The sequence below is a fragment of the Ranitomeya imitator genome, chromosome 3 (genome assembly GCF_032444005.1).
Source record: "Ranitomeya imitator isolate aRanImi1 chromosome 3, aRanImi1.pri, whole genome shotgun sequence".
NCBI lineage: Eukaryota > Metazoa > Chordata > Amphibia > Anura > Dendrobatidae > Ranitomeya > Ranitomeya imitator.
The window spans coordinates 269,657,335-269,684,002 of record NC_091284.1 but is presented as its reverse complement, the minus strand read 5'-3'; positions in this window follow the sequence as shown (position 1 = coordinate 269,684,002).

Below are 26,668 nucleotides of genomic sequence, written 5' to 3'. Positions count from 1 at the left end.
TACTATGAGGGGCCCTGTGCCAGTGACATCGCCAACGAGTATTCCTCCCCCCACCTGATGAAGGAACCTGCACTTTCATCTGCACTTTCCTCTTTGTCCCCGTGTAAGGTGGTATGGTATACGGGAAGAGGAACCTGACTTTCAGCAGGGTCACAATCTTGCTGTGTAGCGTGCACGGGGAATATTGCATTATGGGTCAATGTACCAACACACTCATCTATCACTGGCTGGGCAATGGGCAGGATGAGGAGGAAACACAGATATAGGCCCAAAGAATAAAGTGGGCTAAATGCAGTTCAAAATTGATAACAGGATTAACCAGGGGGCATTGCTTTGTTCAGTGGAGGACAACTGTAATGAGAGGCTGACACAGAGAGTAGGCCCAAATCAGTAAGTAGTCTGAATGCAGTTCAAAATTGGCAACAGTAGTAAACAGGCGGCACAGCTTTGTTCAGTGGAGGAGAACAGCAAGGAGCGGCAGACACCGATAGTAGGCCCCAACCCAACTAGTAGGCCAAATGCAGTCTAACATTAACAACTACTTAACAAGAGCGTGAAAATGGAATTTCAGGACAGGAAACCAAGAGAACAGCAAGGAGCGGCCGACACTGTTAGTAGGCCCCAACTCAACTAGTAGGCCAAATGCACTTGTTCCATTTAACAACTATTTAACAAGAGCCTGAAGATAGAAGCTCAGGAAAGGCAACCAGGAGAACACCTTGGAGCGGCAGACACTGTTGATAGGCCCCAACCAAACTAGTAGGCCCACTGCCGTTTTAAAATTCCGATAGGCTGAAAACCTAATAATTGCAGGTCATTTTTTTTAAAGAGGACAGCTGTATTGAGTGGCGCAGCCAGACACTGCAAGTAGGTCTTACACCACAAAGTTGTCTCGACGCAGGTTTAAAAAAGGTTACATGGGTACACGGTCTGCATTGGTGTGCTCAGTGGAGGACAATTGGAAGGAGGGACCGTAGAAAGACTTAGTAGGCCTAAAATAACAAAATAGGCTCTATGCAGCTTCGATTATGTGGCAACCTGGAGAACACCTTGGAGCGGAAGACACCGTCTCTACAACCCAGACCCAACTTGTAGGCCTAATGCAGTGTTGTTTCAACAACTACTTAACGAGAGCTAGAAGATAGAAGCTATGGAGAGGCAACCTGGAGCACACCTTGGAGCGGGAGACACCGTCTCTACAACCCAGACCCAACTTGTAGGCCTAATGCAGTGTTGTTTCAACAACTACTTAACGAGAGCTAGAAGATAGAAGCTATGGAGAGGCAACCTGGAGCACACCTTGGAGCGGAAGACACCGTTAGTAGGCCCTACCGAAGTAGTAGCCCCAATGCAGTTTTCAAATTCCTATAGGCTGAAAACCAGACTATTGACGCTCAGCTTTTTTCAGAGGAGGACAGCTGTATTGAGTGGCGCAGACAGACACAGGTAGTAGGCCTTAAACAAAAAATTTGGCTCAATGCAGTTTAAAAAAGGTTACAGGGGTACACAGGCAGCATTGCTCTGGTCAGTGGAGGACTATTGGAAGGAGGGACCGCAGACAGGCTTAGTAGGCCTAACATAACAAAAGTAGGCTGTAGGCACTTTAAAATAGGTTCCAGGGGTACACGAGCAGCAGTGGTCTGGTCAGTGGAGGACTATTGGAAGGAGGGACCGCAGACAGGCTTAGTAGGCCTAACATAACAAAAGTAGGCTGTAGGCACTTTAAATAGGTTCCAGGGGTACACGGACAGCAGTGGTCTGGTCAGTGGAGGACTATTGGAAGGAGGGACCGCAGACAGGCTTAATAGGCCTAACATAACAAAAGTAGGCTGTAGGCACTTTAAAATAGGATCCAGGGGTACACGGGCAGCAGTGGTCTGGTCAGTGAAGGACTATTGGAAGGAGGGACCGCAGACAGGCTTAGTAGGCCTAACATAACAAAAGTAGGCTGTAGGCATTTTAAAATAGGTTCCAGGGGTACACGGGCAGCAGTGGTCTGGTCAGTGGAGGACTATTGGAAGGAGGGACCGCAGACAGGCTTAGGAGGCCTAATATAACAAAAGTAGGCTCTATGCACTTGGAATTATCTTGCAGGGGTACACAGGCAGCATTGGTGTTGTCAGCGGAGGCCGATTGTAATGAGTGTCTGACAGTTAGTACTCCCAAAAAATAAATAGATGTTAATGTCTCGCAATACAACAAAACCAAAAAACAAAAGGGTGGGATACTTAGGTACAGGGGTGGGCTCCTCTGCTGTGTTTCTGACCTAGTAATTTGGCGCAAAGTATTTACTGGTGTAAATATAGGACACTGCCCCTGACTATTTTAAGTAGCATCATACATGTCAACACATTGGTATTGTCAGTGCCAAGCATTGAAGGATGTCAGCGCATAGACTAAACATTGGTGGAGCTGTGAAAGATAATTTTGCAAATCGTAGAGCACTGTTTGAGCTGGGGGGGAAACTGTCTTGTGGCCCAGGGCCCCTCATGTTACAACGGTGTGTCTGACGTTGGTTGCGCGCCACTACCGCCAGAGACACTTTATTGTACTATGAGGGACCCAGTGGCAGTGCCGTTGACCAAAAGCGTGCACACCCACCTCTTCTGACAAACGGTACTCTCATGGGTGCTTGCGCCAAGTGGCGAGACCACGGCCCCGTGGGGGGAGTTTGGCCATTTAGGTAGGTGTAAACATGTCGTATGCTGGACAAACAGCTGCTGCAAATTACGAGATTGGAAAACTCAGTCAGAGCAGTCCACAAGCAAGACCTTTTCATTGGAAAGCTAGGTGTCAGCCGGGAAAGGTGGGGCAAAATAATTCGAAATCCAGTAGTGGTTCATTTTTGGGTAGCCAGACGAGTCCTTTTTTCGGTTAATATTGAACCAGCAGCACTGAATACTCTTTCTGATAGCACACTAGCTGCTGGGCAAGCAAGCTCCTGCAATGCATATTCTGCCAATTCTGGCCAGGTGTCTAATTTGGATGCCCAGTAATCAAATGGGAATGACGGTTGAGGGAGAACATCGATAAGGGATGAAAAATAGTTAGTAACCATACTGGACAAATGTTGTCTCCTGTCACTTTGAATTGATGCTGCAGTACCTGTCCTGTCTGCGGTCATAGCAAAATCACTCCACAACCTGGTCAGAAAACCCCTCTGTCCAACGCCACTTCTGATTTGTGCACCTCTAACACCTCTGGTCTGCTGCCCCCTGCAGATCGTGTGAGAACGATCACCGGCGCTGTGCGCTGGGAATGCCTAAATCAAACGGTCAACAAGAGTTGATTGTTTGGTTGCTAATATTTGTTCCAAGTTCTCATGTGGCATAATATTTTGCAATTTGCCTTTATAGCGAGGATCAAGGAGGCAGGCCAACCAGTAATCGTCATCGGTCATCATTTTAATAATGCGTGGGTCCCTTTTGAGGATACGTAAGGCATAATCCGCCATGTGGGCCAAAGTTCCAGTTGTCAAATCTGCGGTTGTGCTGGGTTGAGGGGCAGTTACAGGCAAATCTACGTCACTTGTGTCCCTCAAAAAACCAGAACCCGGCCTTGCCACGCCACTAATTACCAGTGACCCCGGAGAAGCTTCCTCATTAAAAAAATACTCATCCCCATCATCCTCCTCGTCCTCCTCCTCTTGTTCGCCCGTTACCTCGTCCTGTACACTGCCCTGACCAGACAATGGCTGACTGTCATCAAGTCTTTCCTCTTCCTCTGCTGCAGACGCCTGCTCCTTTATGTGCTTCAAACTTTGCATCAGCAGATGCATTAGGGCTCATGCTTATTATGGCGTTGTCTGCACTAACCAGCCGTATGCATTCCTCAAAACACTGAAGGACTTGACACATGTCTTGTACCTTCGACCACTGCACACCTGACAACTCCATGTCTGCCATCCTACTGCCTGCCCGTGTATGTGTATCCTCCCACAAATACATAACAGCACGCCTCTGTTCACACAGTCTCTGAAGCATGTGCAGTGTTGAGTTCCACCTTGTTGCAACGTCGATGATTAGGCGATGCTGGGGAAGGTTGAAAGACCGCTGATAGGTCTGCATACGGCTGGAGTGTACGGGCGAACGGCGGATATGCGAGCAAAGTCCGCGCACTTTGAGGAGCAGGTCGGATAACCCCGGATAACTTTTCAGGAAGCACTGCACCACCAGGTTTAAGGTGTGAGCCAGGCAAGGAATGTGTTTCAGTTGGGAAAGGGCGATGGCAGCCATGAAATTCCTTCCGTTATCACTCACTACCTTGCCTGCCTCAAGATCTACAGTGCCCAGCCACGACTGCGTTTCTTTCTGCCAGAGCTCAGACAGAACTTCCACGGTGTGTATGTTGTCGCCCAAACACTTCATAGCCAATACAGCCTGCTGACGCTTGCCAGTAGCTGCCCCATAATGGGACACCTGGTGTGCAACAGTGGCAGCTGCGGATGGAGTGGTTGTGCGACTGCGGTCTGTGGACGAGCTCTCGCTTCTGCAAGAGGACGAGGAAGAGGAGGAGGGGGGGCGAACGGCTACAGCCAACTGTTTCCTAGACCGTGGGCTAGGCAGAACTGTCCCAATATTGCTGTCCCCTGTGGACCCTGCATCCACCACATTCACCCAGTGTGCCGTGATGGACACGTAACGTCCCTGGCCATGCCTACTGGTCCATGCATCTGTTGTCAGGTGCACCTTTGTACTCACAGATTGCCTGAGTGCATGGACGATGCGCTCTTTAACATGCTGGTGGAGGGCTGGGATGGCTTTTCTCGAAAAGAAGTGTCGACTGGGTAGCTCGTAGCGTGGTACAGCGTAGTCCATCAGGGCTTTGAAAGCTTCGCTTTCAACTAACCGGTAGGGCATCATCTCTAACGAGATTAGTCTAGCTATGTGGGCGTTCAAACCCTGTGTACGCGGATGCGAGGATGAGTACTTCCTTTTTCTAACGAGAGTCTCATGTAGGGTGAGCTGGACTGGAGAGCTGGAGATCGTGGAACTAGCGGGGGTGCCGGTGGACATGGCAGACTGAGAGACGGTTGGAGAAGGTATTCTTGCCGGTGCCCTACATGCAGTGTTTCCTACTACGAAACTGGTGATTCCCTGACCCTGACTGCTTTGGCCTGGCAACGAAACCGGCACAGATACTGCAGGTGGTGCGGAAAATGGTGGCCTTACAGTGACGGAAGGGATGTAGCGTTGCTGACTAGCTTCATTGGCCGAGGGTGCTACAACCTTAAGGGACGTTTGGTAGTTAGTCCAGGCTTGCAAATGCATGGTGGTTAAATGTCTATGCATGCAACTTGTATTTAGACTTTTCAGATTCTGACCTCTGCTTAAGGTAGTTGAACATTTTTGACAGATGACTTTGCGCTGATCAATTGGATGTTGTTTAAAAAAATGCCAGACTGCACTCTTTCTAGCATCGGATACCTTTTCAGGCATTGCAGACTGAGCTTCTTTAACCGGATGGCCACGCTGTCCTCCAACTGGTTTTGGCTTTGCCACGTGTTTTGGGCCAGATACGTGCCCGGCAGATGGAACCTGTTGCGATGTTGATGCCTGCTGCGGCCCCTCCTGCTCCGCTTCAGAACTACTGCCGCCTGCACCCTGTTCCCCCAATAGCTGCCAATCGGGGTCAACAACTGGGTCATCTATGACCTCCTCTTCTATCTCATGTGCAACTTCGTCTGTGTTACCGTGTAAGCCGGTGGTATAGCGTTCGTGACGGGGCACCATAGTCTCATCAGGGTCTTATTCTGGATCAGTACACTGCGAGGGCAATGTTGTGGTCTGAGTCAAAGGAACAGCATAGTAATCTGGCTGTGGCTGTGCATCTGTGCACTCCATGTCCGATTCAACTTGTAATGGGCATGGCCTGTTAACTGTTTCACTTTCTAACCCAGGAACGGTATGTGTAAAGAGCTCCATGGAGTAACCCGTTGTGTCGCCTGACGCATCCTTCTCTGTTGTTGCTTTTGCTGAACAGGACAATGGAGCGACTTGTCCCTGAGCGTGAACATCCACTAACGACGCGCTGCTTTTACATTTACCAGTTTCAGAAGAGGAGGCAAAAGAGCTAGAGGCTGAGTCAGCAACGAAAGCCAAAACTTGCTCTTGCTGCTCCGGCTTTAAAAGCGGTTTTCCTACTCCCAGAAAAGGGAGCGTTCGAGGCCTTGTGTAGCCAGACGACGAACCTGGCTCCACAGCTCCAGACTTAGGTGCTATATTGTTTTTCCCACGACCACCTGATGCTCCACCACCACTACCATCATTACCAGCTGGCAATGAACGCCCACGGCCACGACCTCTTCCACCAAACTTCCTCATTGTTTTAAAAATGTAACCAAAGTAACGGTATTTGTTACTGTAAAACAACTTACAAGGTGAACTCAAACTTCTGTAGGATTTAGATATTCCTTTTATAGGTGGGTGAGACTGTAAGGAAAATCAGGCACAATGTTACACACTCGGTTTTCTGTAGCACAAAATGAGAGATGCCACACACGCAGGACTGGCACTCAAGCACAAATGCCAATATTAATCTCCCACTATTTATTTTTTTTCAGGGAGAATTTAAAAACCAAAATAAAAAAAAAACACTAGGCTTTCTGTGGCCCACAATTTGAGAGAGATGGCACACACGACTGGCACTGAAGCACAAATGCCAATATTAATCTCCCACTATTTATTTTTTTTCAGGGAGAATTTAATCCCTTAGTGACAGAGCCAATTTGGTACTTAATGACCGAGCCAATTTTTGCAATTCTGACCACTGTCACTTTATGAGCTTATAACTCTGGAACGCTTCAACGGATCCCGCTGATTCTGAGACTGTTTTTTTGTGACATATTGTACTTCATGTTAATGGTAACATTTCTTCGATATTACTTGCGATTATTTATGAACAAAACGGAAATATGGCGAAAATTTAGCAATTTTCAAAATTTGTATTTTTATGCCCTTAAATCAGAGAGATATGTCACGAAAAATAGTTAATAAATAACATTTCCCACATGTCTACTTTACATCAGCACAATTTTGGAAACAAAATTTTTTTTTGTTAGGGAGTTATAAGGGTTAAAAGTTGACCAGCAATTTCTCATTTTTACAACACCATTTTTTTTTAGGGACCACATCACATTTGAAGTCATTTTGAGGGGTCTATATGATAGAAAATACCCAAGTGTGACACCATTCTAAAAACTACACGCCTCATCATTCTCAAAACCACATTCAAGAAGTTTATTAACCCTTTACGTGCTTCACAGGAACTGAAACAATGTGGAAGGAAAAAATGAACATTTAACTTTTTTTTGCAAACATTTTAATTCAGAACCATTTTTTTTATTTTCACAAGTGTAAAAACAGAAATGTAACCATAAGTTTTGTTATGCAATTTCTCCTGAATACGCCAATACCCCATATGTGGGGGTAAACCACTTTTTGGGCGCACCGCAGAACTTAGAAATGAAGGAGCGCCGTTTGACTTTTTCAATGCAGAATTGGCTGGAATTGAGATCGGATGCCATGTCACGTTTAGAGAGCCCCTGATGTGCCTAAACAGTGGAAACTCCCCACAAGTGACACCATTTTGGAAACTAGACCCCTTAAGGAAATTATCTAGATGTGTGGTGAGCACTTTGAACCCCCAAGTGCTTCACAGAAGTTTATAACGTAGAGCCGTGAAAATAAAAAATCGCTTTTGTTTACACAAAAATGATCTTTTCGCCCACAAATTCTTATTTTCACAAGGGTAACAGGAGAAATTAGACCACTAAAGTTATTGTGCAATTTCTCCTGAGTACGTCGATACCCAATATGTGGGGGTAAACCACTGTTTGGGCACACCGCAGAGCTTGGAAGTGAAGGAGCGCCGTTTTACATTTTCAATGTAGAATTGGCTGGAATTGAGATTGGACGCCATGTCGCGTTTGGAGAGCCCCTGATGTGCCTAAACAGTGAAAACCCCCCACAAGTGACACCATTTTGGAAACTAGACCCCTTAAGGAACTTATCTAGATGTGTGGTGAGCACTTTGAACCCCCATGTGCTTCACAGAAGTTTATAACGTAGAGCCGTGAAAAAAAAAATCGCATTTTATCTACAAAAATGATCTTTTTGCCCACAAATTTTTATTTTCACAAGGGTAACAGGAGAAATTAGACCACTAAAGTTGTTGTGCAATTTCTCCTGAGTACGTTGATACCCAAAATGTGGGGGTAAACCACTGTTTGGGCGCACCGCAGAGCTTGGAAGAGAAAGAGTGCCGTTTTACTTTTTCAATGTAGAATTGGCTGGAATTGAGATCGGACGCCATGTCGCGTTTGGAGAGCCCCTGATGTGCCTAAACAGTAGAAATCCCCCACAAGTGACCCCATTTTGGAAACTAGACCCCCCATGGAACTTATCTAGATGTGTGATGAGAACTTTGAATGCCCAAGTGCTTCACAGAAGTTTATAATGCAGAGTCGTGAAAATAAAAAATAAAAAAAATTTCCACAAAAAAGATTTTTTAGCCCCCAAGTTTTTATTTTCACAAGGGTAACAAGAGAAATTGGACCCCAAAAGTTGTTGTCCAATTTGTCCTGAGTATGCTGGTACCCCATATGTGGGGGTAAACCACTGTTTGGGTGCACGGCAGAGCTCGGAAGGAAAGAGCGCCGTTTTGGAATGCAGACTTTGATAGAATGGTCTGTGGGCATTATGTTGCGTTTGCAGAGCCCCTGATGTACCTAACCTGTAGAAACCCTCCACAAGTGACCCCATTTTGGAAACTAGACCCCCCAAGGAACTTATCTAGATGTGTGGTGAGAACTTTGAATGCCCAAGTGCTTCACAGAAGTTTAGAATGCAGAGTTGTGAAAAAAAAAATATTTTTTTTTTCCACAAAAAAGATATTGTAGCCCCCAAGTTTTTATTTTCACAAGGGTAACAGGAGAAATTGGACTGCAATAGTTGTTGTCCAATTTATCCTGAGTACGCTGATGCACCATATGTGGGGGTAAACCACTGTTTGGGCGCACGGCAGAGCTCGGAAGGGAAGGAACGCCGTTTTGGAATGCAGACTTTGATAGAATGGTCTGTGAGCATTATGTTGCGATTGCAGAGCCCCTGATGTACCTAAACAGTAGTAACCCCCCACAAGTGACCCCATTTTGGAAACTAGACCCCCCAAGGAACTTATCTAGATGTGTGGTGAGAACTTTGAATGCCCAAGTGCTTCACAGAAGCTTAGAATGCAGAGTCGTGAAAATAAAAAATATTTTTTTTTTCACCAAATTGATATTGTAGCCCCCAAGTTTTTATTTTCACAAGGATAACAGGAGAAATTGGACCACTAAAGTTGTTGTCCAATTTATCCTGAGTATGCTGATGCCCCATATGTGGGGGTAAATCACTGTTTGGGCGCACAGCAGAGCTCGGAAGGGAAGGAGAGCCGTTTTGGAATGCAGACTTAGATAGAATGGTCTGTGGGCGTTATGTTGCGTTTGCAGAGCCCCTGATGTACCTAAACAGTAGTAACCCCCACAAGTGACCCCGTTTTGGAAACTAGACCCCCCAAGGAACTTATATAGATGTGTGGTGAGAACTTTGAATGCCCAAGTGCTTCACAGAAGTTTATAATGTAGAGTCATAAAAAAATATATATATATTTTTCCACAAAAAAAGATTTTGTAGCCCCCAAGTTTTTATTTTCACAAGGGTAACAAGAGAAATTAGACCCCAGAAGTTGTTGTCCAATTTATCCCGAGTATGCTGATGCCCCATATGTGGGGGTAACCCACTGTTTGGGCGCACGGCAGAGCTCAGAAGGGAGGGAGCACCATTTGACTTTTTGAGCGCAAAATTGGCTGTCGTGTGTTAGGAGTCGAGTTTCCTCTGCTGCACAGGGGGAATCTCGATCCGTGTCTGCTGCACTCTCCCATTCTGCTTCGGCCGCAGTGGGCTCTGCTCAGCGGAGGCGTCGCTCCCAGCGTCTTGCTGGGACTGATTCTGTGCAAAGGGTTACTGCTGCCTTTTCTGGCTCTCCTGTTGTACCCTGCACTGATCTGCGGCGAGCGGGCTTCTCTGGGACTAAGTCCTTATTTGCACACTCTGAGCATGCCCAGGGCAAGATCTCCCGTTGGAGATCGAGGGTCACATGCTCAAGTACTGCAGCACATCCCATTGGTCCTTTTGGCAGGTCCTGAAAGGGCAAAACTTCTGTAGCTGTTTCCTGTGCTGCAACTATATAAACTGCGCATGACCGCACGGCCATGCGCTAGTGTACAATTGTATACGTGTGTTTGTTGTGAGTGCAAGTCGTTCATTAAATACCCCTACCCTATTGTATGACTGTTCGCGTATGGAGTATGGCTGCTATCTAGCGCCCAACTAATCACTCAATGTGTCACACACGTATCAGCTTCTATTGCTGTGACCGCCAGTGCGGCGCCACGCGCCAGTAGTGCGCTTCCTGACCCACGTCTGGGTGCTTAGTGGTGTCTGCCAGCACGGCACAGTTCGCACTTTGGTGCTCTAATTATAAGAGTTGCCTAACACACCCTGTTGCGGTGTTGTGTCAGCAAGTGGTCTAATCGGACTTCAATCCTGAGTCTTGGGGTTGTGTTCGCTGACTCCTTGCTTGCACTCTCTAGTGCGGTATTGCGGACCTGTGGCTTTTCCGGGTTCACTTCCACCGCCATATTACGCTGCCATTTACTAGCAGCAGGTTTTCACCTGCATGGTGGACCCCGGACTGCGAACGCATCTATTACATCTTTCTTGGTGCGTTCCGCCAGTCCTAACAGAACACTAGCGCCAGGGTCTGGCTAGTAAATGGCAGACGATCAGCGTTTACAGCGGTACATCCAGCAGCTGGAAGGAAGGTTGGCGGCTCTACAGCGTTCAACCTCAGCTGTGGATGTCACTGCTGTCGCTGTTCAGGCTGCAAGTGTAGCCGCAGCCAGTTTGTCTGCTGCAACCTCTGCCCCGACTTTATCTCGTCTCCCGCTTCCTGACAAGTTTGCTGGTGACAGTAAACAATGTCGCGGATTCGTAAGTAGTGCTCCATACACCTTGAGCTCCTGGCGGCGCGTTTCCCTACGGAACGGGCGAAAGTGGGATATATTTTATCTCTCATGTCGGGCAGGGCGTTGGAGTGGGCAACGCCACTTTGGGAGCGTGATGACCGTGTGGTACAGAGTGCTCCGCTCTTTCTGGACGCTCTGAAGCAGGTCTTTTTGGGACCCCGTATTACACACGATACCGCGCTCCAGTTATTGACAATCACTCAGGGCTCGTCCGTGGTCAGTCCGTTTGCCATCCAGTTCCGGACTCTAGCCTCGGAGTTAGAGTGGTCGGATAAAGTTCTAATTCCGGTGTTCTGGAGGGGACTGGCAGACCACGTGAAGGACGCCTTAGCCACCAGGGAGATACCCGCCACACTGGAGGAGCTTATTTCTCTATCTACCCGCATCGACCTCCGTTTTCATGAACGAAGGTTAGAGCAGACCCAGTGTAGGCAGAGGTTTAGACTGGCTCCCACCTTCGCCAGACCTCTTGAATCTTCCGTTTTGGCGTCCGACTCCCATGAGCCCATGGAGGTTTCTCGAGCGGGACCTAAGTCTCAGGCTGCTCGAGTACCCATGGTTTGTAAAAATTGTCACCAACGAGGACATTACACTAATAAATGTCCACGGCGGTCGGGAAAACGATCGCGTCTAGTAACCTTAGGGGGAGGTTCACTAGACACAGCGGCTTTTTCCTCCAAACTGTCCTTTAAAGGGACAATCCTGTTTGACTCATCCACTCTAACAGTCGAGCTTTGTGTGGATTCAGGAGCAGAGGGAAATTTCATGTCCTCTGCTTTTGCTCTGCGCCACGCTGTACCACTTGTTATGCTCGCCAAACCTGTAACTGTTAGAGTTGTGAATGGGTCGACACTTCCACAACAAATCACACACCAGACTGTTCCATTCTCGTTGTCCATGTCCCCTTCCCACCAGGAGATTATTTCCCTTCTAGTCCTTCCCGAGGGAATGGATGAGGTTTTACTGGGAATACCCTGGCTCCGTTACCACTCCCCACATATTGAGTGGTCCTCAGGGAGAATATTGGGTTGGAGTAAGTCTTGTATGGGCAGGTGTGTGAGTGAGTGTGTACAGGTCTCTACTACCGAGGTACCCGCAGACCTTTCATCTCTTCCAAGGTGCTATTGGTGCTATGCAGATGTATTCTCTAAAAAGGCAGCAGAGACTCTACCGCCTCATCGCCCCTATGATTGTCCTATTGACCTCTTGCCTGGAGCTGAACCTCCTCGGGGAAGGGTATATCCCCTCTCTCTCCCTGAGACGGAGGCTATGTCTCAATACATCCAGGAGAATTTGGCAAGAGGGTTCATTAGGAAGTCAGTGTCTCCTGCAGGGGCGGGATTCTTCTTCGTACAGAAGAAGAACGGGGAATTACGTCCTTGCATCGATTACAGGGGTCTCAATGCTATCACCATTAAAAATAAGTACCCGTTGCCCCTGATATCGGAGCTCTTTGACAGGCTAAGGGGAGCAAAGATATTCACCAAACTAGATCTGCGGGGTGCCTACAACCTGATTCGCATCCGTGAGGGGGACGAATGGAAAACGGCTTTCAATACCAGGGATGGGCACTATGAGTACCTGGTGATGCCCTTCGGGCTCTGTAATGCCCCAGCCGTTTTTCAGGACTTTGTCAACGATATCTTCCGGGATATGCTTTCCACCTCGGTTGTAGTCTATCTGGATGATATTCTCATCTTCTCTCCAGATATTGACTCCCACCGGAGAGATGTTGGCAGAGTCTTCGAACTCTTACGGGTGAATTCTCTTTATGCAAAGTTGGAGAAGTGTGTGTTTGAGCAGGAGTCTTTACCTTTCCTGGGCTATATCATCTCGGCCCAGGGATTGGCTATGGATCCTGCCAAACTACAGGCTGTGATGGACTGGCAAGAACCCCATTCTCTTAAAGCGGTGCAGCGCTTTATGGGGTTCATAAATTACTATCGCCAGTTCATCCCCCACTTCTCCACTTTGGTAGCTCCCTTGGTATCCCTCACCAAGAAGGGAGCGAATCCCAAATTGTGGTCGGAAGAGGTCTCCAAGGCCTTCATTTCTATAAAGTCCCATTTTGCTAGCGCTCCCATCTTACACCGTCCCGATGTGGATAAGCCATTCCTTATGGAGGTGGATGCCTCATCCGTTGGTGCTGGAGCAGTTCTCTATCAAAAGGATGCTCAAGGTCGGAAGCATCCATGCTTCTTCTTCTCAAAGACCTTCACACCAGCGGAGAGAAATTACTCCATCGGGGATAGGGAGTTGCTATCAATGAAGTTGGCCTTTTCGGAGTGGAGACATCTTTTGGAGGGTGCTCGGTTTCCATTCCAAGTCTTCACGGACCACAAAAATTTGGTCTATTTGCGTACAGCCCAGCGGCTGAATTCTCGTCAGGCCAGATGGTCCTTGTTTTTCTCCCGGTTCCACTTCACTCTACATTATCTCGCTGGGGAGAAGAACATTCGTGCTGATACTCTCTCTCGCTCCCTTGTGTCAACTGAGGAGGAGGAGGAGGAGCCTCGGCTTATTGTCCCTTCGGAGAGTCTGAGAACCGTAGCTCCGGTTTCGCTTGAGTCTGTGCCTCCGGGCAAGACTTTTGTTCCCATCAATTTGCGACCGGAGGTTCTCTCTTGGGCTCATTCGTCCAGAGTGGGTGGACACTTTGGGGCAAAGAGGACATCTGAGTTGCTGGCGAGAATGTACTGGTGGCCACATATGGTTCGTGACGTCGGAGACTACGTTCGGGCATGTTTCTCTTGTGCCAAAAATAAGTTTCTCCGTCAATGGCCAGCTGGTTTGTTATACCCTCTGCCGGTGGCAGACAGGCCCTGGGAGATGGTCGGGATGGACTTTGTGGTGGGTTTGCCCAAGTCTCGTGGCTGTACCATCATTTGGGTAATCACCGACCATTTTTCTAAAATGGTGCATTTGGTGCCGCTTCCTCGGCTACCTTCTGCACGGGCCTTGGCAGCGTTGTTTATTAAACACATCTTCCACCTTCACGGTATGCCAGACAAAATTGTCAGTGATCGGGGTCCCCAGTTTGCGTCTCGGTTCTGGAGAGAGCTTTGTCATCTTCTCAGTATTGAGTTAAATCTCTCTTCGGCATATCATCCCGAGACGAATGGGTTGGTGGAGAGAGCCAACCAGACCTTGGTCACATATCTGCGACATTTTGTCTCTGCTAGGCAAGATGACTGGGCATCTTTGCTACCGTGGGTGGAGTTTGCTCTGAACAATGCTGTAGCTGACTCCACTGGACAGACCCCATTCCTCCTTAACTATGGTCAGCATCCGCGGGTACCTGTGCCCATGCCCGTGTCTTCCGCCGATTCCAGGGTGGCAGACTAGGCTGTGGAGGCACGGGACATTTGGGATCGCACTCAGGATGCCATTCGGGCTTCCAAGGAGAGAATGAGGTCCTCCGCCGACGCACATCGGCGCCCCGCTCCAACCTTTGCTCCTGGCGACTTAGTGTGGCTCTCCGCCCGTAACATCAGGCTGCGAGTTGAGTCTACTAAGTTCGCACCTCGCTATTTAGGTCCTTTTAAGGTCCTCAAACAGGTTAATCCTGTGGTTTACCGTCTAGCCCTTCCTCCACGCCTAGGTATCACCGACACCTTTCATGTGTCCCTCCTTAAGCCCGTGTACATGACCCGGTTTTCTGAGTCATCTACTGGGACGTCGGGTTCGTCTACGGACGATTACGAGGTGAACGCTATCTTGGGGTACAAGGTGGTTCGTGGCAAAAAATTTTATTTGGTGGACTGGAGGGGTTACGGTCCTGAGGATAGATCCTGGGAGCCTGCTGAGCACATTCGGGCTCCGCAGCTCATTGCTGCCTTCGAGCAAGGCGAGGTCCAAGGAGGGGGGGCAATGTTAGGAGTCGAGTTTCCTCTGCTGCACAGGGGGAATCTCGATCCGTGTCTGCTGTGGTCTCCCATTCGGCTTCGGCCGCAGTGGGCTCTGCTCAGCGGAGGCGTCGCTCCCAGCGTCTTGCTGGGACTGATTCTGTTCAAAGGGTTACTGCTGCCTTTTCTGGCTCTCCTGTTGTACCCTGCACTGATCTGCGGTGAGCGGGCTTCTCTGGGACTAAGTCCTTATTTGCACACACTGAGCATGCCCAGAGCAAGATCTCCCGTTGGAGATCGAGGGTCACATGCTCAGGTACTGCAGCACATCCCATTGGTCCTTTTGGCAGGTCCTGAAAGGGCAAAACTTCTGTAGCTGTTTCCTGTGCTGCAACTATATAAACTGCGCATGACCGCATGGCCATGCGCTAGTGTACAATTGTATACGTGTGTTTGTTGTGAGTGCAAGTCGTTCATTAAATACCCCTACCCTATTGTATGACTGTTCGCGTATGGAGTATGGCTGCTATCTAGCGCCCGACTAATCACTCAATGTGTCACACACGTATCAGCGTCTATTGCTGTGACCGCCAGTGCGGTGCCACGCGCCAGTAGTGCGCTTCCTGACCCACGTCTGGGTGCTTAGTGGTGTCTGCCAGCACGGCACAGTTCGCACTTCGGTGCTCTAATTATAAGAGTTGCCTAACACACCCTGTTGCGGTGTTGTGTCAGCAAGTGGTCTAATCGGACTTCAATCCTGAGTCTTGGGGTTGTGTTCGCTGACTCCTTGCTTGCACTCTTTAGTGCGGTATTGCGGACCTGTGGCTTTTCCGGGTTCACTTCCACCGCCATATTACGCTGCCATTTACTAGCAGCAGGTTTTCACCTGCACGGTGGACCCCGGACTGCGAACGCATCTATTACATCTTTCTTGGTGCGTTCCGCCAGTCCTAACATCATGTTTGGAGACCCCCTGATGTACCTAAACAGTGGAAACCCCCCTATTCTAGCTCCAACCCTAACCCCAACACACACCTAACCCTAATCCCAACCTGATCCATAATCCTAATCACTAACCCTAACCATAATAACAACCCTTACCCCAAAACAACCCTAATGTCAACCCTAACCATAACCCTAATCAAAACCCTAAATCCACCACACCCCTAATCCTAATCTCAACCCTAACCTCAAACCTAACCCTAATCCCAATTCACCCCTAATCACAACCCTAACCTTAACCCTAATCCCAAACCTAACCCTAATACCAACCCTAATCCAAACCCTAAAACTAATCCCAACTCTAACCCCAACCCTAGCCCTAACTTTAGCCCCAACCCTAACCCTAGCCCTAAGGCTACTTTCATACTTGCGTCGTTTGGCATCCGTCGCAATCCGTCGTTTTGGACAAGAAACGGATCCTGCAAATGTGACCGCAGGATGTGTTTTTTGCTCATAGACTTGTATTGCCGACGGATCGTGACGGATGGCCACACGTCGCGTCCGTCGTGCACTGGATCAGTTGTGTTTTGGCAGACCGTCGGCACAAAAAAAGTTCAATGAAACGTTTTTTTGTACATCGCATCCGCCATTTCTGACCGCGCATGCTTGGCCGTAACTCCGCCCCCTCCTCCCCTGGACATAGATTGGGCAGCGGATGCATTGAAAAACTACAGCCGCTACCCACGTTGTGCACAATATTCACAACGTGCGTCGGTATGTCGGGCCGACGCATTGCGACGGCCCCGTACCGACGTAAGTGTGAAAGAAGCCTAACCCTAAATTTAGCCCCAACCCTAACCCTAAATTTAGCACCAAACCTAACCCTAAATTTAGCCCCAACCCTAACCCTAAATTTAGCCCCAACCTTAGCCTTAACGCTCACCCTAGCCCTAACCCTAGCCCTAACATTAGTCCTAACTAGTGTTGAGCATTCCGATACCGCAAGTATCGGGTATCGGCCGATACTTGCGGTATCGGAATTCCGATACCGAGATCCGATACTTTTGTGGTATCGGGTATCGGTATCGGATACATAGAGATGTGTAAAATAAAGAATTAAAATAAAAAATATTGATATATTTACCTCTCCGGCGGCCCCTGAACTCAGCGCGGGTAACCGGCAGGCTTCTTTGTTCAAAATCAGCGCTTTTAGGACCTGAGAATCACGTCCCGGCTTCTGATTGGTCGCGGACCGCCCATGTGACCGCCACGCGACCTATCACAAGCCGCGACGTCACCGCAAGCTATTAACGCGCTCATTTTTAAAAATGAGCACGGTAATGACTTTCAAAGACGTAGCGGCTTGTGATTGGTCGCGGCCACGACCAATCACAAGCCGCTACGTCTTTGAAAGTCATTACCGCGCTCATTTTTAAAAATGAGGGCGTTAATAGCTTGCGGTGACGTCGCGGCTTGTGATTGGTCGCGTGGCCGCGACCAATCACAAGCCGCTACGTCTTTGAAAGTCATTACCGCGCTCATTTTTAAAAATGAGCGTGTTAATAGCTTGCGGTGACGTCGCGGCTTGTGATTGGTCGCGTGGCAGTCACATGGGCGGCCCGCGACCAATCACAAGCCGGGACGTGATTCTCAGGTCCTAAAAGCGCTGATTTTGAACAAAGAAGCCTGCCGGTTACCCGCGCTGAGTTCAGGGGCCGCCGGAGAGGTAAATATATCAATATTTTTTATTTTAAGTCTTTATTTTACACATCCCTATGGATCCCAGGGCCTGAAGGAGAGTTTCCTCTCCTTCAGACCCTGGGAACCATGAGAATACCTTCCGATACTTGATGTCCCATTGACTTGTATTGGTATCGGATATCGGTATCGGCGATATCCGATATTTTTCGGGTATCGGCCGATACTATCCGATACCGATACTTTCAAGTATCGGACGGTATCACTCAACACTAGTCCTAACCCTAACCCTAGCCCTAACCCTAACCCTAGCCCTAACCCTAACCCTAGCCCTAACCCTAACCCTAGCCCTAACCCTAGCCCTAACCCTAACCCTAGCCCTAGCCCTAACCCTAGCCCTAACCCTAGCCCTAACCCTAGCACTAACCCTAGCCCCAGCCCTAACCCTAGCCCTAACCCTAGCCCTAACCCTAGCCCTAACCCTAGCCCTAACCCTAACCCTAGCCCTAACCCTAGCCCTAACCCTATCCCTAACCCTAGCCCTAGCCCTAACCCTGTTGTGAATTCTGTGGCAGAGCTCCCTCCTGTGGTCACAAGTGGTACTGCGGCTTCTGAGTTTCCTTCCTCAGGTGATGTGGTGAAGTCGTTAGGTGCTGCTCTATTTAACTCCACCTAGTGCTTTGATCCTGGCCTCCAGTCAATGTTCTAGTATTGGACCTAGTTCCTCCTGGATCGTTCCTGTGGCCTGCTGCTCTGCATAGCTAAGTCCCTCTTTGCTATTTGTTTGCTGTTTTTTTCTGTCCAGCTTGTCAATTTGTTTCTTACTGCTTGCTGGAAGCTCTGGGACGCAGAGGGTGTACCTCCGTGCCGTTAGTTCGGTACGAGGGTCTTTTTGCCCCCTTTGCGTGGTTTTTGCAGGGTTTTGTGTTGACCGCAAAGTTACCTTTCCTATCCTCGCTCTGTTCAGAAAGTTGTGCCTCACTTTGCTAAATCTATTTCATCTCTACGTTTGTCTTTTCATCTTAACTCACAGTCATTATATGTGGGGGCTGCCTTTTCCTTTGGGGTATTTCTCTGAGGCAAGGTAGGCTTATTTTCTATCTTCAGGCTAGCTAGTTTCTCAGGCCGTGCCGAGTTGCATAGGGAGCGTTAGGCGCAATCCACGGCTGCCTTTAGTGTGGTTGGAGAGGATTAGGGATTGCGGTCAACAGAGTTCCCACGTCTCAGAGCTCGTTCTTGTTTTTTGGGTTATTGCCAGGTCACTGTATGTGCGCTGACCTCTATGTCCATTGTGGTACTGAATTACCTTTCATAACAGTACTGGAGGCCAAAAGTACTAATGATTCCAAATAGAGGGAAAAAAGAAGTTCTGAGACCATTTTTTTTTCTTTGCACTGTGTTTTGCCTTTTTTTTCTCCTAGACATTTGGGTGGTTCAGGACACAGGTGTAGCAATGGACATTAAAGGTCTCTCGTCATGTGTGGATCAGCTCACGGCAAGAGTACAAAGTATTCAAGAATTTGTGGTTCAGAATTCTATGTTAGAACCGAGAATTCCTATTCCTGATTTGTTTTTTGGAGATAGAACTAAATTTCTGAGTTTCAAAAATAATTGTAAACTATTTCTGGCTTTGAAACCTCGCTCCTCTGGTGACCCAGTTCAACAAGTTACGATCGTTATTTCTCTTTTGCGTGGCGACCCTCAGGACTGGGCATTTTCTCTTGCGTCAGGAGATCCTGCATTAAGTAATATCGATGCATTTTTCCTGGCGCTCGGATTGCTGTACGATGAGCCTAATTCGGTGGATCAGGCAGAGAAGAATTTGCTGGCTCTGTGTCAGGGTCAGGATGAAATAGAGGTATATTGTCAGAAATTTAGAAAGTGGTCCGTACTCACTCAGTGGAATGAAGGTGCGCTCGCAGCTATTTTCAGAAGCCCTTAAGGAAGTCATGGTGGGATTTCCTATGCCTGCTGGTCTGAATGAGTCTATGTCTTTGGCCATTCAGATCGGTCGACGCTTGCGCGAGCGTAAATCTGTGCACCATTTGGCGGTATTACCTGAGCTTAAACCTGAGCCTATGCAGTGCGATAGGACTTTGACCAGAGTTGAACGGCAAGAACACAGACGTCAGAATGGGCTGTGTTTCTACTGTGGTGATTCCACTCATGCTATCTCTGATTGTCCTAAGCGCACTAAGCGGTTCGCTAGGTCTGCCACCATTGGTACGGTACAGTCAAAATTTCTTCTGTCTGTTACCTTGATCTGTTCTTTGTCATCGTATTCTGTCATGGCATTTGTGGACTCAGGCGCTGCTCTGAATTTGATGGACTTGGAGTATGCTAGGCGTTGTGGGTTTTTCTTGGAGCCCTTGCAGTGTCCTATTCCATTGAGAGGAATTGATGCTACGCCTTTGGCCAAGAATAAGCCTCAGTACTGGACCCAGCTGACCATGTGCATGGCTCCTGCACATCAGGAGGTTATTCGCTTTCTGGTGTTGCATAATCTGCATGATGTGGTCGTGTTGGGGTTGCCATGGCTACAAGTCCATAATCCAGTATTAGATTGGAAATCCATGTCTGTGTCCAGCTGGGGTTGTCAGGGGGTACATGGTGATGTCCCATTTCTGACTATTTCGTCATCCACCCCTTCTGAGGCTCCTGAGTTCTTGTCTGATTACCGGGATTTATTTGATGAGCCCAAGTCCGATACCCTACCTCCGCATAGGGATTGTGATTGTGCTATCGATTTGATTCCTGGTAGTAAATTCCCAAAAGGTCGACTGTTTAATTTATCTGTGCCTGAGCACGCCGCTATGCGGAGTTATGTGAAGGAGTCTTTGGAGAAGGGGCATATTCGCCCGTCATCGTCGCCATTAGGAGCAGGGTTCTTTTTTGTAGCCAAGAAGGATGGTTCACTGAGACCTTGTATAGATTACCGCCTTCTAAATAAGATCACGGTTAAATTTCAGTACCCCTTGCCATTGTTATCTGATTTGGTTGCTCGGATTAAGGGGGCTAGTTGGTTCACCAAGATAGATCTTCGTGGTGCGTATAATCTTGTGCGTATTAAGTGAGGCGATGAGTGGAAAACTGCATTTAATACGCCCGAGGGCCATTTTGAGTATCTAGTAATGCCATACGGACTTGCCAATGCTCCATCAGTGTTTCAGTCCTTTATGCATGACATCTTCCGAGAGTACCTGGATAAATTCCTGATTGTGTACTTAGATGACATTTTGATATTCTCTGATGATTGGGAGTCTCATGTGAAGCAGGTCAGAACGGTGTTTCAGGTCCTGCGTGCTAATTCTTTGTTTGTGAAGGGATCAAAGTGTCTCTTTGGTGTTCAGAAGGTTTCATTTTTGGGGTTCATCTTTTCCCCTTCTACTATCGAGATGGACCCTGTTAAGGTCCAAGCCATCCATAATTGGACTCAGCCGACATCTCTGAAAAGTCTGCAAAAGTTCCTGGGCTTTGCTCATTTTTATCGTCGCTTCATCTGCAATTTTTCTAGTATTGCTAAACCATTGACCGATTTGACCAAGAAAGGTGCTGATGTGGTCAATTGGTCTTCTGCTGCGGTGGAAGCTTTTCAAGAGTTGAAGCGTCGTTTTTCTTCTGCCCCTGTGTTGTGTCAACCAGATGTTTCGCTTCCGTTCCAGGTCGAGGTTGATGCTTCTGAGATTGGAGCAGGGGCTGTTTTGTCGCAGAGAAGTTCTGATTGCTCGGTGATGAAACCATGCGCCTTCTTTTCCAGGAAGTTTTCGCCTGCTGAGCGAAATTATGATGTGGGCAATCGAGAGTTGCTGGCCATGAAGTGGGCATTCGAGGAGTGGCGTCATTGGCTTGAAGGAGCTAAGCATCGCGTGGTGGTCTTGACTGATCATAAGAACTTGACTTATCTCGAGTCCGCCAAGCGGTTGAATCCTAGACAAGCTCGTTGGTCTTTGTTTTTTGCCCGTTTTGACTTTGTGATTTCATACCTTCCGGGCTCTAAAAATGTGAAGGCGGATGCTCTGTCTAGGAGTTTTGTGCCCGACTCTCCGGGTGTATCTGAGCCGGCGGGTATCCTCAAAGAGGGAGTAATTGTGTCTGCCATCTCCCCTGATTTGCGGCGGGTGCTGCAAAAATTTCAGGCTAATAAACCTGATCGTTGCCCAGCGGAGAAACTGTTTGTCCCTGATAGGTGGACGAATAAAGTTATCTCTGAGGTTCATTGTTCGGTGTTGGCTGGTCATCCTGGAATCTTTGGTACCAGAGAGTTAGTGGCTAGATCCTTTTGGTGGCCATCTCTGTCGCGGGAAGTGCGTACTTTTGTGCAATCCTGTGGGATTTGTGCTCGGGCTAAGCCCTGCTGTTCTCGTGCCAGTGGGTTGCTTTTGCCCTTGCCGCTCCCGAAGAGGCCTTGGACACATATCTCTATGGATTTTATTTCAGATCTTCCCGTCTCTCAAAAGATGTCAGTCATTTGGGTGGTCTGTGATCGCTTCTCTAAGATGGTCCATTTGGTACCCTTGTCTAAATTGCCTTCCTCCTCTGATTTGGTGCCATTGTTTTTCCAGTATGTGGTTCGTTTACATGGCATTCCAGAGAATATCGTTTCTGACAGAAGTTCCCAGTTTGTATCGAGGTTTTGGCGAGCCTTTTGTGGTAGGATGGGCATTGACTTGTCTTTTTCCTCGGCTTTCCATCCTCAGACTAATGGCCAGACCGAACGAACCAATCAGACCTTGGAAACATATCTGAGATGCTTTGTTTCTGCTGATCAGGATGACTGGGTGTCCTTTTTGCCTTTGGCTGAGTTCACCCTTAATAATCGGGCCAGCTCGGCTACCTTGGTTTCACCGTTTTTCTGCAACTCTGGGTTCCATCCTCGTTTCTCTTCAGGGCAGGTTGAGTCTTCGGACTGTCCTGGTGTGGATACTGTGGTGGACAGGTTGCAGCAGATTTGGACTCATGTAGTGGACAATTTGACTTTGTCCCAGGAGAAGGCTCAACGTTTCGCTAATCGCAGACGCTATGTGTGTCCCCGACTTCGGGTTGGGGACTTGGTTTGGTTATCTTCTCGTCATATTCCTATGAAGGTTTCCTCTCAAGTTTAAACCTCGTTTTATTGGTCCGAATAGGATTTCTGAGGTTCTTAATCCTGTGTCTTTTAGTCTGATCCTTCCAGATTCTTTTTCCATACATAACGTATTCCATAGGTCATTGTTGCGGAGATACGTGGCACGTTTTGTGAATTCTGTGGCAGAGTTCACTCCTGTGGTCACAAGTGGTACTTTGGCTGATTCTCTCTGGGATCTTCCGTTTGTGGAGGAAAGTGGTACTGCAGCTTCTGAGTTTCCTCCCTCAGGTGATCTGGTGAGCTCGTTAGCTTCTTCTCTACTTAACTCCACCTGATGCTTTGATCTATGCTTCCTGTCAATGTTTCAGTGTGGGACTTGTTTTTTCCCTGGATCATTCCTGTGGCCTGCTGCTCTGCAAAGCTAAGTTTTGCTTATGTTATTTTGTTGCTATTTTTCTGTCCAGCTTGCTTTATTGGTTTTTCTCGCCTGCTGGAAGCTCTGAGACGCAGAGGGACCACCTCCGTACCGTTAGTCGGTGCGGAGGGTCTTTTTGTCCCCTCTGCGTGGTTTTTTATAGGTTTTTGTGCTGACCGCAAAGTTATCTTCCCTATCCTCGTTCTGTTCAGCTAGTGGGGCCTCACTTTGCTAAATCTGTTTCATCTCTATGTTTGTGTTTTCATCTTACTCACAGTCATTATATGTGGGGGGCTGCCTTTTCCTTTGGGGAATTTCTCTGAGGCAAGGTAGGCTTATTTTTCTATCTTCAGGATTAGCTAGTTTCTCAGGCTGTGACGAGGCGCCTAGGTTCTGGTCAGGAGCGCTCCACGGCTACCTTTAGTGTGGTTTGATAGGCTTAGGGATTGCGGTCTGCAGAGTTCCCACGTCTCAGAGCTCGTTCTATTATTTTGGGTTATTGTCAGTTCACTGTATGTGCTCTGACCTCCATGTCCATTGTGATTCTGAATTGCCTTTCATAACAGTACAGGAAGCCAGAAGTGCTAATGATTCTCAATAGAGGGAAAAAAGAAGTTCTGAGACCATTTTTTTTTCTTTGCACTGTGTTTTGTCTTTTTTTTCCCCTAGACATTTGGGTGGTTCAGGACACAGGTGTAGCAATGGACATTAAAGGTCTATCTTCATGTGTGGATCAGCTCACGGCAAGAGTTCAAAATATTCAAGATTTTGTGGTCCAGAATTCTTTGCTTGAACCAAGAATTCCTATTCCTGATTTGTTTTTTGGAGATAGAACTAAATTTCTGAGTTTCAAAAATAATTGTAAACTATTTCTGGCTTTGAAACCTCGCTCTTCTGGTGACCCAATTCAACAGGTTAGGATCGTCATTTCTTTTTTGCGCGGCGACCCTCAGGACTGGGCGTTTTCTCTTGCGTCAGGAGATCCTGCATTGAGTAATATCGATGCGTTTTTCCTGGCGCTTGGGTTGCTGTACGATGAGCCTAATTCAGTGGATCAGGCAGAAAAAAATTTGCTGGCTCTTTGTCAGGCTCAGGATGAGATAGAGGTATATTGTCAGAAATTTAGAAAGTGGTCAGTGCTCACTCAATGGAATGAATCTGCGCTGGCAGCAATATTCAGAAAGGGTCTCTCTGAAGCCCTTAAGGATGTCATGGTGGGATTTCCTATGCCTGCTGGTTTGAATGAGTCTATGTCTTTGGCCATTCAGATCGGTCGACGCTTGCGTGAGCGTAAACCTGTGCACCATTTGGCGGTATTACCTGAGCTTAAACCTGAGCCTATGCAGTGTGATAGGACCTTGACCAGAGTTGAACGGCAAGAACACAGACGTCTGAATGGTCTGTGTTTCTACTGTGGTGATTCCACTCATGCTATCTCTGATTGTCCTAAGCGCACTAAGCGGTTCGCTAGGTCTGCCATCATTGGTACTGTACAGTCTAAATTTCTTCTGTCCGTTACCTTGATCTGCTCTTTGTCATCATATTCTGTCATGGCATTTGTGGATTCAGGCGCTGCCCTGAATTTGATGGACTTGGAATATGCTAAGCGTTGTGGGTTTTTCTTGGAGCCCTTGCAGTGTCCTATTCCATTGAGAGGAATTGATGCTACGCCTTTGGCCAAGAATAAGCCTCAATACTGGACCCAGCTGACCATGTGCATGGCTCCTGCACATCAGGAGGTTATTCGCTTTCTGGTGTTGCATAATCTGCATGATGTGGTCGTGTTGGGGTTGCCATGGCTACAAGCCCATAATCCAGTATTAGATTGGAAATCCATGTCGGTGTCCAGCTGGGGTTGTCAGGGGGTACATGGTGATGTTCCATTTCTGTCAATTTCGTCATCCACTCCTTCTGAGGTCCCAGAGTTCTTGTCTGATTACCGGGATGTATTTGATGAGCCCAAGTCCAATACCCTACCTCCGCATAGGGATTGTGATTGTGCTATCAATTTGATTCCTGGTAGTAAATTCCCAAAAGGTCGATTGTTTAATTTGTCCGTGCCTGAGCACACCGCTATGCGCAGTTATGTGAAGGAATCCCTGGAGAAGGGGCATATTCGCCCGTCATCGTCGCCATTAGGAGCAGGGTTCTTTTTTGTAGCCAAGAAGGATGGTTCGCTGAGACCTTGTATAGATTACCGCCTTCTTAATAAGATCACGGTTAAATTTCAGTACCCCTTGCCATTGTTATCTGATCTGTTTGCTCGGATTAAGGGGGCTAGTTGGTTCACAAAGATAGATCTTCGTGGTGCGTATAATCTGGTGCGAATTAAGCAAGGTGATGAATGGAAAACTGCATTTAATACGCCCGAGGGTCATTTTGAGTATCTCGTGATGCCGTTTGGACTTGCCAATGCTCCATCAGTGTTTCAGTCCTTTATGCATGACATCTTCCGAGAGTACCTGGATAAATTCCTGATTGTGTACTTGGATGACATTTTGATCTTCTCGGATGATTGTGAGTCTCATGTGAAGCAGGTCAGAACGGTTTTTCAGGTCCTGCATGCTAATTCTTTGTTTGTGAAGGGATCAAAGTGTCTCTTTGGTGTGCAGAAGGTTTCATTTTTGGGGTTCATCTTTTCCCCTTCTACTATCGAGATGGATCCTGTTAAGGTCCAAGCCATCCATGATTGGACTCAGCCGACATCTCTGAAAAGTCTGCAAAAGTTCCTGGGCTTTGCTAATTTTTATCGTCGCTTCATCTGCAATTTTTCTAGTATTGCTAAACCATTGACCGATTTGACCAAGAAGGGTGCTGATGTGGTCAATTGGTCTTCTGCTGCTGTGGAAGCTTTTCAAGAGTTGAAGCGTCGTTTTTCTTCTGCCCCTGTGTTGTGTCAACCAGATGTTTCTCTTCCGTTCCAGGTCGAGGTTGATGCTTCTGAGATTGGAGCAGGGGCTGTTTTGTCGCAGAGAGGTTCTGGTTGTTCAGTGATGAAACCATGCGCTTTCTTTTCCAGGAAGTTTTCGCCTGCTGAGCGTAATTATGATGTGGGCAATCGAGAGTTGCTGGCCATGAAGTGGGCATTCGAGGAGTGGCGTCATTGGCTTGAAGGAGCTAAGCATCGCGTGGTGGTATTGACTGATCATAAGAACTTGACTTATCTCGAGTCTGCCAAGCACTTGAATCCTAGACAAGCTCGTTGGTCGTTGTTTTTTGCCCGTTTTTACTTTGTGATTTCGTACCTTCCGGGCTCTAAAAATGTGAAGGCGGATGCTCTGTCTAGGAGTTTTGTACCCGACTCTCCGGGTTTATCTGAGCCGGCGGGTATCCTCAAGGAAGGAGTAATTGTGTCTGCCATCTCCCCTGATTTGCGGCGGGTGCTGCAAAAATTTCAGGCTAATAAACCTGATCGTTGCCCAGCGGAGAAACTGTTTGTCCCTGATAGGTGGACGAATAGAGTTATCTCTGAACTTCATTGTTCGGTGTTGGCTGGTCATCCTGGAATCTTTGGTACCAGAGAGTTAGTGGCTAGATCCTTTTGGTGGCCCTCTCTGTCGCGGGATGTGCGTGCTTTTGTGCAGTCCTGTGGGATTTGTGCTCGGGCTAAGCCCTGCTGTTCTCGTGCCAGTGGG